Source organism: Oncorhynchus kisutch, linkage group LG10, assembly GCF_002021735.2.
Source record: "Oncorhynchus kisutch isolate 150728-3 linkage group LG10, Okis_V2, whole genome shotgun sequence".
Lineage (NCBI taxonomy): Eukaryota > Metazoa > Chordata > Actinopteri > Salmoniformes > Salmonidae > Oncorhynchus > Oncorhynchus kisutch.
The window spans coordinates 41652559-41665392 of record NC_034183.2 but is presented as its reverse complement, the minus strand read 5'-3'; positions in this window follow the sequence as shown (position 1 = coordinate 41665392).

Below are 12834 nucleotides of genomic sequence, written 5' to 3'. Positions count from 1 at the left end.
AATCTCCAGTATCATCACAAACTCTTTTCCGCAAAATTATGAAATAGACATTGTGATGATACTGGAGATTATAACATGGGCCTCTGCGTCTCTAAGTATGAATTACTGTGTTTGGCCTCAGAGACACAGAGGCTATTGTCTGCCCTGTAGATAATCATGGCATTCTGCAATGAATAGACAGGCTATAAGCCAGGATGGTCCACCATGCAAACAGGCTGTTCTGGTTCTACATCTTCTGGTGACCTACTGCATCTTCTGGTGACCTATTGAAAACAGCAGAACAATGATACAGCAAGTTAAGATGCGTAATGTAAGAGTTTTGTTTTAATGACAAACAAAGTAGAATACACACCTGTTAGTCTCTTTCAGGGTCCAACACCAGCTCCATCTGACAGGTTGAATACCATGTGCCTTTGTTGTTGTTTTTAAGGGGTAAGGGGGTGGGCTCTAGATGATTATATCAACAAATCAGGGCTGTATATGTAAATATACTGAAAATAAATATTATTGTAACATATATAGTGTTGGTCCCATGTTTCATGAGCTGAAATAAATGATCCCTGAAATGTTCCATACTCACAAAGAATATTTCACTCCCTTTCAGTAAGCATTTCTACTTTGCCAAGATAATCCATCCACCTGACAGGGGTGGTATATCAAGAAGCCGATTAAACAGCATGATCATTACACAGGTGCACCTTGTGCTGGGGACAATAAAAGGCCACTCTAAAATTTGCAGTTTAGTAACACAAAACAATGCCACAGATGTCTAAAGTTTTGGCATGATGACTGCAGGAATGTCCATTAGAGCTGTTGCCAGAGAATGTACATTTCATTGCTCTACCATAAGGCAGAGAAATTGGCACTATGTCCAACCAGCCTCATAACCGCAGACCACATGTAAAAACGCCAGCCCAGGGCATCCACATTTGGCTTTTTCACCTGCTGGATGATTTGAGATGAACCACCTGGATAGCTGATGAAACTGTCGATTTGCATAACTGAAGGGTTTTTGCACAAACTGTCAGAAACCGTCTGCTCGTCTTCCTCTTGACCTGACTGCAGTTTGGTGCCTTAACCGACTATAGTGGGCAAATGCTTACCTTTGATGGCCACTGGCACGCTGGAAAAGTTCCAGTTTCAACAGTAGCGGCGTTGTGTGGGAAAGCGGTTTGCTGATGTCAACCTTATGAACAGAGTGCCCCATGGTGGCGGTGGAGTTATAATATGGGCAGGCATAAGCTATGGACAACGAACACAATTGCATTTTATCAATGGCAATTTGAATGCACAGAGATACCGTGACGAGACCCTAAGGCCCATTGTTGTGCCATTCATCCAGCGCTGTCACCTCATGTTTCAGCATGATAATGTACCGCCCCATGTCACAAGGATCTATACACAATTCCTGGAAGCTGAAAATGTACCAGTTCTTCCATGGCCAGCACACCAGACATGTTGAGAATGTTTGGGATACTCTGGATGGATGACATCGTGTTCCAGTTCCTGTCAATATCCAGAAACTTAGCACAGCCATTGAAGAGGATTGGGACAACATTCCACAGGCCAAAATCAACAGCCTGATCAACTCTATTCAAAGGAGATGTGTCGCACTGCATGAGGCAAATTTGCATGAGGTAAATGGTGGTCACAATAGATACGGACTGGTTTTCTGATCCACACCCTACCTTTTTTTTAAAGGTTTCTGTGACCGACAGATACATATCTATATTCCCAGTCATACGAAATCCATTGACATAGAACTCGGCTACACTGCATTACACACTGCAATGGATTGGCTATCCCAATCATGAGCCATGGCCAGGCCTGCCCTGCTCTTGCTGATGTAAACCCTTTTGTGCTACCTGATCAATGGCTGCGCTGTGTACGGTGACACTTCAGGAGGCGAGTCAAAGGCTTCTTCCGAAAATACATTTGTAAAACAAAAATGCGTACTTGAGAGCACAAAGATGAGAAGGAGTACCAGAGGTAATTTTGCTACCACTATAATTGATTTTAATAAAAAGTATATGTTTCGTTGCCCATAATGAAGCTGTTTATCAGAGTTATTGACCTCACAATAAGCCATATTAGAGTAATTTACATAACTTATATTACCATGAAGCGGCAGTTGCGGAGATGGACAGGACATGGGTGCTAAAAGTACGCTAATTCGAGAAGGCCTAATTCATTTAAATGTGACTTTAGCCTAATATTAACAAGAGGGCGGAAATCAGGATGGATGGAATATGAAAATTAATGTCTATTTTATGATGTTATTAAAAGTTAAATGAGGATGTTATAATGAAAACATTGTAACTTGAAGAGTTTTCATAATGTGTATGTCATGTTTACATACTTTATGTTGTGTTAAAAATATCCAGATGAAAGAGAATGTTTTTGGTGACTATAAGACTGTGATTTTAGTTGTCTAAATGAGATAATAGTAAATCCTAATACCTTGCCTCTTAACTAGCTACGCCCCAGGGAACCCAGAGAGAGTGTCTTAAAGACGGAAACCCCCTTTCTACCCTAGGATATAAAACATGTGAGTTACAAATTCACATACTAGACTAAGTTGACTACGTGCTGCAGCCGAGAGTCGTAGACCCTGAAATGCAATACGAGGTTGTTGAAGACAAAGGAAACCTCTTAACAATTCATGCTACAGGTATTGTATCTAAGAAGGTGAATTCAAGCAGGAGCACACAGTTATTCTTTTCAAGTCAACGGTTGTCTACACGGCCCTCCTACACACGCTTGGAGCATCGACACAGCTGATTAGCCTCCTCGGAAGCCCACTCTCACAGAGTGTGTGCAAGGAAACAGACAAGAGAAATGACATTATGATATATTGTGGACAATCAGAGACTTACCCTCGATAACAAAGGAGACAGCTATCAAAAACACAAGGCATCGAAACTATCCCAGTAAGCGAAGCCCAGCCCATGAAGAGATACCCAATGTCGTGACCAATCTACTTTGCTGCTAGCTGTTTGTAATGTTTTGTCTGCTGAGAGAGATGTCCTAATGTAAATGCTTGGATAGCGTTTGCTTTTTTAAATCTGACATGCCAGGTGGATTAACAACAAACTAAGCTGTGTTTTGCACTTGTGATTTCATGAAAATGTAATATTTTTATTAATTTAATTTGAATTTGGCGCTCTGCAATTCATCGGATGTTAACAAAAATGATCCCGCTAACGGGATGGGTGCGCCAAGTAGTTAAACAGCTTGAAAATTCCAGAAAATGATGTCCAAGCTTTAGAAGCTTCTGTTAGGCTAATTGACATCATTTGAGTCAATTGGAGGTGTACCTGTGGAAGTATTTCAAGGCCTACCTTCAAACTCAGTGCCTCTTTGCTTGACATCATGGGAAATTCAAAAGGAATCAGCCAAGGTCTCAGAAAAGAAATTGTAGACCTCCACAAGCCTGGTTCATACTTGGGAGCAATTTCCAAATGCCTGAAGGTACCACATTCATCTGTACAAACAATAGTACGCAAGTATAAACACCATGGGACCATGCAACCGCCATACAGCTCAGGAAGGCGACGTGTTCTGTCTCCTAGAGATGAGCGTACTTTGGTGCAAAATGTGCAAATGAATCCCAGAACAACAGCAAACGAATTTGTGAAAATGCTGGAGGAAACAGGTACAAAAATACCTATATCCACAGGTCCTATATCGACATAACCTGAAAGGCCCCTCAGCAAGGAAGAAGCCACTGCTTCAAAACCGCAATAAAAAAGAAAGACTTTGGTTTGCAACTGCACATGGGGATAAAGATCATACTTTTTGGAGAAATGTCCTCTTGTCTTTTTCCCTTTATGTTTATGCTTGGAGGAAAAAGCGGGAGGCCTGCAAGCCAAAGATAACCATCCCAACCGTAAAGCACGGGGTTGGCTACATCATGTTGTGGGGGTGCTTTGCTGCAGGAGGGACTGGTACACTTCACAAAATAGATGGCATCATGAGGTAGGAAAATTATGTGGATATATTGAAGCAACATCTCAAGACATCAGTCAGGAAGTTAAAACTTGGTCACAAATGGGTCTTCCAAATGGACAATGATCCCAAGCATACTTCCAAAGTTGTGGCAAAATGGCTTGTTGAGAACAACAAAGTCAAAGTATTGGAGTGGCCATCACAAAGCCCTGGCCTCAATCCCATAGAACATTTTTCGGCAGAACTGAAAAAGCGTGTGCGAGCAAGGAAGCCTACAAACCTGACACAGTTACACCAGCGCTGTCAGGAGAAATGGGCCAAAATTCAACCAACTTAGTGTGGGAAGCTTGTGGAAGTCTACCCGAAACATTTGACCCAAGTTAAACAATTTAAAGGCAGTGTTACCAAATACTAATTGAGTGTATGTAAACTTCTGACCCACTGGGAATGTGATGCAAGAAATAAAAGCTGAAATAAATCATTATTTCTACTATTATTCTGACATTTTACATTCTTAAAATAAAGTGGTGATCCTTTAAGATTTTTTACTCTGATAAAATGTCAGGAATCGTGAAAAACAGAGTTTGAATGTAATTGGCTAAGGTGTACTTCCGCACCTTTGGGGGGGGTACTGTCACGTTCTGACCTTTTATTTCCTTTGTTTTGTATTTATTTAGTATGGTCAGGGCGTGAGTTGGGTGGGCAGTCTATGTTTGTTTTTCTATGATTTGGGTATTTCTATGTTTCGGCCTAGTATGGTTCTCAATCAGAGGCAGGTGTCATTAGTTGTCTCTGATTGAGAATCATACTTAGGTAGCCTGGGTGTCACTGTGTGTTTGTGGGTGATTGTTCCTGTCTCTGTGTTTTGCACCAGATAGGGCTGTTTAGGGTTTCACACGTTTCTTGGGTTTTGTAATCAGTTGTTCATGTTTACGTATTAAAAGAACCATGGACACTTACCACGCCGCATATTGGTCCTCTGATCCTTTTCGCCTCTCCTCTTCGGAAGAAGAGGAGGAAATCCTTGACAGAATCACCCACCCAACTCGGACCAAGCGGCGTGGTAAACAGCAGCGACGACAGCAGCAGCAACAACAGCGGCCAGCATCACAGGACTCCTGGACATGGGAGGAGATACTGAATGGAGAGGGACCCTGGGCAAAGGCTGGGGAACATCACCGCCCGAAAGCAGAGCTGGAGGCAGCGAAAGCTGAGCGGGGGCGATATGAGGAGGCAGCACGGCAGTGCGACAGGTACGAGAGGCAGCCCCCCAATTTTTTTTGGGGGGGGGGCAGACGAGGTGTGGTACTAAGCCAGGTAGCAGACCTGAGCTCACTCCTCGTGCTTATAATAAGCAGCGCATTACTGGTCAGGCACCGTGTTATGCGGTTAAGCGCACGGTGTCGCCAGTGCGTGCCCATAGCCCGGTGCGCTATAGGGCAGCCCCCCGAAAGTGCCATGCGAGTGTGGGCATTGAGCCAGGGTGTATGGTGCCTGCTCAGCGGGTCTGGTCGCCGGTACGCAGTTTTGGTCCAGGTTATCCTGCGCCGGCTCTGCGTGCTGTGTCTCCGGGGTGCTGGGAGGGTGCAGTGCGTCCTCTGCCTGCGCTCCACTCGTGCCGGGCAAATGTGGGAGTGGAGCCTAGGAGAGAGGTGCGTGTAGTGAGCACTAGATCTCCCGTGCTTATCCACAGCCCGGTTCAACCTGTGCCTGCACTCTGGAGGGTCCGGGCTAGAGTAGTTGTCCAGCCTGGGGAAGTGGTGCCAAGGTTGCGCACCAGAGCTCCAGTGCTCCCCCACAGCCCGGTCCTTCAGGTGCCTCCTCCTAACACCAAGCCTCCTGAAGGTCTCCCCAGCCTGGTGGTTCCTGTGGCAGCCCCACGCACCAGGCTGTCTCTCTGTCTCCTCCCTGCAGGTGGTCCCGCCTGTCCGGCGCCGCTGCCGGAGCCTCCCGCCTGTCCGGCGCCGCTGCCGGAGCCTCCCGCCTGTCCGGCGCCGCTGCCGGAGCCTCCCGCCTGTCCGGCGCCGCTGCCGGAGCCTCCCGCCTGTCCGGCGCCGCTGCCGGAGCCTCCCGTCTGTCCGGCGCCGCTGCCGGAGTCCCCCGCCTGTCCGGCGCCGCTGCCGGAGTCCCCCGCCTGTCCGGCGCCGCTGCCGGAGTCCCCCGCCTGTCCGGCGCCGCTGCCGGAGTCCCCCGCCTGTCCGGCGCCGCTGCCGGAGTCCCCCGCCTGTCCGGCGCCGCTGCCGGAGTCTCCCGCCTGTCCGGCGCCGCTGCCGGAGTCTCCCGCCTGTCCGGCGCCGCTGCCGGAGTCTCCCGCCTGTCCGGCGCCGCTGCCGGAGTCTGAGGCGCCAGAGCCCCTCAGCCCAGAGGCGCCAGAGCTTCTGCCCCTCTGTCCAGAGCTTCTGCCCCTCTGTCCAGAGCTTCCGCCCCTCTGTCCCGAGCTGCCCCTCTGTCCCGAGCTGCCCCTCTGTCCAGTGGGGTCATTGAGAGGGGTGGCCATGGTGAGAAAGCCACGGAGGCGGACAATAAGGCGGACTAAGACAATGGTTAAGTGGGGTCCGCGTCCCGCGCCAGAGCCGCCACCGCGGACAGACGCCCACCCAGACCCTCCCCTATAGGTCAAGGTTTTGCGGCCGGAGTCCGCACCTTTGGGGGGGGTACTGTCACGTTCTGACCTTTTATTTCCTTTGTTTTGTATTTATTTAGTATGGTCAGGGCGTGAGTTGGGTGGGCAGTCTATGATTGTTTTTCTATGATTTGGGTATTTCTATGTTTCGGCCTAGTATGGTTCTCAATCAGAGGCAGGTGTCATTAGTTGTCTCTGATTGAGAATCATACTTAGGTAGCCTGGGTGTCACTGTGTGTTTGTGGGTGATTGTTCCTGTCTCTGTGTTTTGCACCAGATAGGGCTGTTTAGGGTTTCACACGTTTCTTGGGTTTTGTAATCAGTTGTTCATGTTTACGTATTAAAAGAACCATGGACACTTACCACGCCGCATATTGGTCCTCTGATCCTTTTCGCCTCTCCTCTTCGGAAGAAGAGGAGGAAATCCTTGACAACAGTTCAGGGAATTTGGTGGGATTCTATTTATTTAAAAATTTCACAAATGTTTTCTTAGAATCTTCTTATTTACACATTTTCTTATATTATCAGGTATATATTTTTTTATAATAAAAATACATTATATGTGTCTCATTTGCATTATTTCGATGGGTGTATTTGCATATATGATGACATTAACATAAAGGTGAGGACAGTGCTCCAACCACCTACCACTCTACCCTACCTGTGCTTACTAGACTACCTAATTAATTGCTGTTGTTGTCACATTTTCTTGCATAATTCAACAAGTGTGTCAATAGCAGGATAGCATCGGATTAAAAACCAACATGTTTGGCTCTAGATTACACCTATCTATACATACTTTACATTGTTTGCGAGATCAGACATAATATCACTATAATCCGAATGTTAATTTTTGAAAGTTACTTTCATTTCAGCGCATCTAATTTGTAAACATTTCAACCTTATTAAATTGTTACTTAATTAAATTCCACAAGAAAATGTACACCCATCAAAATATTTGTATCTTTCTCCTCTTTCTTATGATGTAACTGTTGAGAGTGCGTTAAATCCCCGACAAAGCTTTAGCGTTTTTATAGATTTAACGGAAAGTCTTTGTACAGTGCCTTGCAAAAGTATTCACCCCCTTGGCGTTTTTTATATTTTGTTGCATAACTTCTTGGCACACCCATCCCGTTAGCGGGATAATTTTCGTCAACATCCGCTGAATTGCAGAGCTCCAAATTCAAATTAAATTACTAAAAATATTTAATTTTCATGAAATCACAAGTACAATATAGCAAAACACAGCTTAGCTAGTTGTTAATCCACCTGTTGTGTCAGATTTCAAAAAAGCTTTACAGCTAAAGCAAACCATGCGTTTATGTAAGGACATCTCTCTCAGAAGACAAAACATTACAACAGCTAGCAGCAAAGTAGATTGGTCACGAAAGTCAGAAAAGCAATAAAATGAATCGCTTACCTTTGATGATCTTCGGATGTTTACACTCACGAGACTCCCAGTTACACAACAAATGTTCCAAATTTATTTACGTTTTTTATCATCAATCCTCAGGTTGTTTTTACAATATATAATCGATAATATTTCAACCGGACCATAGCTTTTTCAATAGGAGAGAGAGAGAAAATGTCTGCTCCAAGCTGTTTCCATTTTTTGTTTGTTTCACCCCATAAATATGTTGTATCTTCAAAGTGTTGTGTAAGTCATATGATACAACTCCCCCCACAATTTTTTTATTTAAATTCCAGGTTGTAAGGCAACAAAATAGGGAACATGTCAAGGGGGGTGAATACTTTCGCAAAGCCACTGTATACCATTGAGTCCATTTCAGCCATTTCCGGGGTGTGTTTGACCTGTCATTACAAATATTTACACAGTCGCAACATTAACAGGGAAAAACTACAGGTACAAGCAAGAGTATGAAAGAGTCACAGGAGTAAAATTAAAACAATCAATCCTGCGAGATTTAAGTGACAAGTGGATTTGCACCCCTCAAACACAAGAAATAGAGGGCTGAAAAAGACAGCTTCTCAGCTGGGCAAGGCACGTTGTTAGTTCAAGTCCAGAGAGTGAGATGGCCATTGCCAAAATGTTAATTTTGTGGTCAATTAACCATTTCTTTGTGGATTTTAATGTGGACTTGGGGTTGTCTTCCTGGAAGATCCACTTGAGGCCAAGTTTCAGCCTCCAGGTTTTTGGCTAAAGTGTCCTCATTTGGCGTAAAAAAAAAAAAAAGATGTATATGCAGAAAATAGCCTCACACCTACTGTAAAATATGGTGGTAGATCTTTGATGATCACAGGATATCAATGATCTGGAAATATTCTGTATGGAGGAATGTGTTCTCTGATCTCATAAAACATTTTAGAAAAAGGCTCAGTGTCATTATCCTAGCAAAGGGATGGTGCCTGAGTATTTAAAAACAGGGGTGGCAATAATTTTGACCCCTGTCTTTTTTATATATTTTTTCTTCTTACTTGTTAAACAAAATCTCTGTCTCTGAGAAATTGTATTAATTGAAAATAAAAAAATGTGCATACATTACAGCTCAGTATTTGTAATATTTATTTCATACAGTAATTTTTTATCATCTTTGTCAAGTGTGCCAAAAAGTTTTGACCTAACTATAAGTTACGCTTCGGATGTCATCATCCTTCATCTTCAGTTGGCCAAACTGCTGACTAATGGTAGTAATGACTTCTGCACCCTCCCTCCCTGTGTGTGTGTGTGTGTGTGTGTGTGTGTGTGTGTGTGTGTGTGTGTGTGTGTGTGTGTGTGTGTGTGTGTGTGTGTGTGTGTGTGTGTGTGTGTGTGTGTGTGTGTGTGTGTGTGTGTGTGTGTGTGTGTGTGTGTGTGTGTGTGTGTGTGTGTGTGTGTGTGTGTCAAGGCCCCCTGCGTTCATAGCTCAGAGTCACACTCCAGGCCAGTTAACACTGATCCCTACTCACTCGCTTCGTCCTCCTCTACTCCGGTGGCTGTGAAGCTGTGCCAGACAGATGAGCGGGGGCCTAATGTATCAGCATCTGTCCCACACAAGGCCTGGCCAGAGATTAATATGTGGGCAAAAGGAGGTACAGTGAATGTCTGTGACAGCATAGAGTTACAGCCCAACTCAAATATCAAAGCAAGGGACTAGCACATCAAGTACAGCAGTGAGATATGATGCACAATTACATTATTTTTTATTCGATTTGACTATTTATTGGCTAATAGTGAATCATAATGAAGTAATACTGAAATTGCTCAAGACTATACAGAAAATTATCCAGTGTTAAATCAACACTGAGAGCGTTACATTTGACACTGAAAGTGTGGTCCCATACAGATACTGGAACTGTGTTATGTTGACACACTGCTTAGTGTAAAGCTTTATTTGCATTTTTCCCAGAGCGCCTTGCCTTTTGAGTGAATTGTAGAGTTACAGTACTACCCATGATTGTTTTGTTAGTGACAGATACATTGTTGTTGCATTTATCCATTTTCAGTGAGATCCTAAGTGAATATGTTAACAATTAAACACTTTTTGCAACACAATACAATAGGTATTTTATAATGGCCTGAAACACATGGTTTACAGACCACAGCAGGCCTACAAGTCACATTATACTGGCTTGCAAAGTGATGTGCACATTGATTGATTTCTTCATCTCATGCTACTAAAATATCAATGCCATACATTTTCTAAACTAATCCAATATGTTACTTGGACTTACTGCACCCATTACTGAAATGGTTGTTCCAGTTTAGATGTTTTAGGTAGTTACATATGATATTCTTCTTAACCCTGCTAGTAATTCTGAATGCAGGTTATCTCCACTCAGCCTGTATTCTAATAGGAATTATGCAAAAACAAACTCAGCAAAAAAAATACGTCCTCTCACTGTCAACTGCGTTTGTTTTCAGCAAATTTAACATGTGTAAATATTTGTATGAACATAACACGATTCAACAACTGAGACATAAACTGAACCATTTCCACAGACATGTGACTAACAGAAATGGAATAATGTGTCCCTGAACAAAAGGGGGTCAAAATGAAAAGTAACAGTCACCAGCTGCGTTAAGAACTGCAGTGCATCTCCTCCTCATGGACTGCACCAGATTTGCCAGTTCTTGCTGTGAGATGTTACCCCACTCTTCCACCAAGGCACCTGCAAGTTCCCCACATTTCTGTGGGGAATGGCCCTACCCCTCACCCTCTTCGCTGGCCATGGCAGAACACTGACATTTCCTGTCTTGCAGGAAATCACGCACAGAACGAGCAGTTTGGCTGGTGGCATTGTCATGCTGGAGGGTCATGTCAGGATGAACCTGCAAGAAGGGTACCACATGAGGGAGGAGGATGTCTTCCCTGTAACGCACAGCGTTGAGATTGCCTGCAATGACAACAAGCTCAGTCCGATGATGCTGTGACACACCGCCCCAGACCATGACGGACCCTCCACCTCCAAACCGATCCTGCTCCAGAGTACAGGCCTCGGTGTAACGCTCATTCCTTTGACAATGAACGCAAATCCGACCATCACCCCTGGTGAGAAAAAAACGCGACTCGTCAGTGAAGAGCACTTTTTGCCTGTCTTGTCTGGTCCAGTGACATAGGCGACGTTGTTGCCGGTGATGTCTGGTGAGGACCTGCCTTACAACAGGCCTACACGCCCTCATTCCAGCCTCTCTCAGCCTATTGCGGACAGTCTGAGAATTGATGGAGGGATTGTGCGTTCCTGGTGTAACTCAGGCAGTTGGTGTTTCCATCCTGTACCTGTCTCGCAGGTGTGATGTTAGGATGTACCGATCCTGTGCAAGTGTTGTTACACGTGGCCTGCACTACGAGGACAATCATCTGTCCATTCTGTCTCTCTGTAGCGCTGTCTTAGGCGTCTCACAGTACGGACATTGCAATTTATTGCCCAGGCCACATCTGCAGTCCTCATGCCTCCTTGCAGCATGCCTAAGGCACTTTCACGCAGATGAGCAGGGACCCTAGGCATCTTTCCTTTGGTGTTTTTCAGAGTCAGTAGAAAGCCCTCTTTAGTGTCCTACGTTTTCTTAACTGTGACCTTAATTGCCTACCGTCTGTAAGCTTAATGACCGTTCCACAGGTGCATGTTCATTAATTGTTTATGGTTCATTGAACAATCATGGGAAATAGTGTTTAAACCCTTTACAATGAAGATCTGTGAAGTTATTTGGATTGTTACGAATTATCTTTGAAAGACAGGGACATTTATTTATTTTTTTGTTGCTGAGTTTAGATATTGAAACAACAATTCAACAATCAATAGAGCATACTATGAAATATGATAAATATGGGAGTGGGTTTGGTTCGATAATGGTATTAAGACCAAGAATTGGGTTATTTTACACCACTGAGTGTTAATTTAATTGTTATGTTACTTTGAAAAAGCAACCGTAGGTAACACTGGCCAATGCGCTGTGTAGCTTTGGATCTTTGGTGGCTATTTAGCTTGAGAGAAGGAACGAGTGTGTGAGAGGCAATAGTACAAGAAGAAGACAGGGAAGGAGTCTGAGAGAAAGAAAAAAAGAGAGGGAAAGAGGTCTTTGTGAAGCGGATGTTGGTTTTGGCCAAGGAGCAGACTGGAGGAGAAGGTGCAGCTGCTGCTGCCACTGTTTGTGTGCGCAGGTGCGTGCATGTGCGTGTGAGAGCGAGAGATAGATTACACCGGAATCTGTTACTGTGTGCTCGGAATTGGTATTCCAATTAATTTCATTCAAAGGTGAGTTTTCTAGGTGAGTTTATTAGATAACAACACTTTAAAGGTCAGTGAAGTCACTTGCCAGTTGCTCCTCGCATGCTTTGAGTACACGTCCTGGGCCAGACGGATTACCAGGATGTGTACTCAAAGCATGCGCGGACCAACTGGCAAGTGTCTTCACTGACATTTTCAACCTCTCCCTGACCGAGTCTGTAATACCTACTGTACATGTTTCAAGCAGACCACCACAGTCCCTGTGCACATGAAAACGAAGGTAACCTGCCTAAATGATTACCGCCCTGTAGAACACACGTCAGTAGCCATGAAGTGCTGTGAAAGGCTGGTCATGGCTCACATCAACACCATCATGCCGGAAACCCACTCCAATTCGCATACCACCCCAACAGATCCACAGATGACACAATCTCAATCGCACTCCACACTGCCTTTTCCCACCTGGACAAATGCAACACCTACTGTATGTGAGAATGCAGTTGACTACAGCTCAGCGTTCAACACCATAGTGCCCTCAAAGCTCATCATTAAGCTAAGGACCCTGGGAATAAACACATCCCTCTGCAACTGGATCC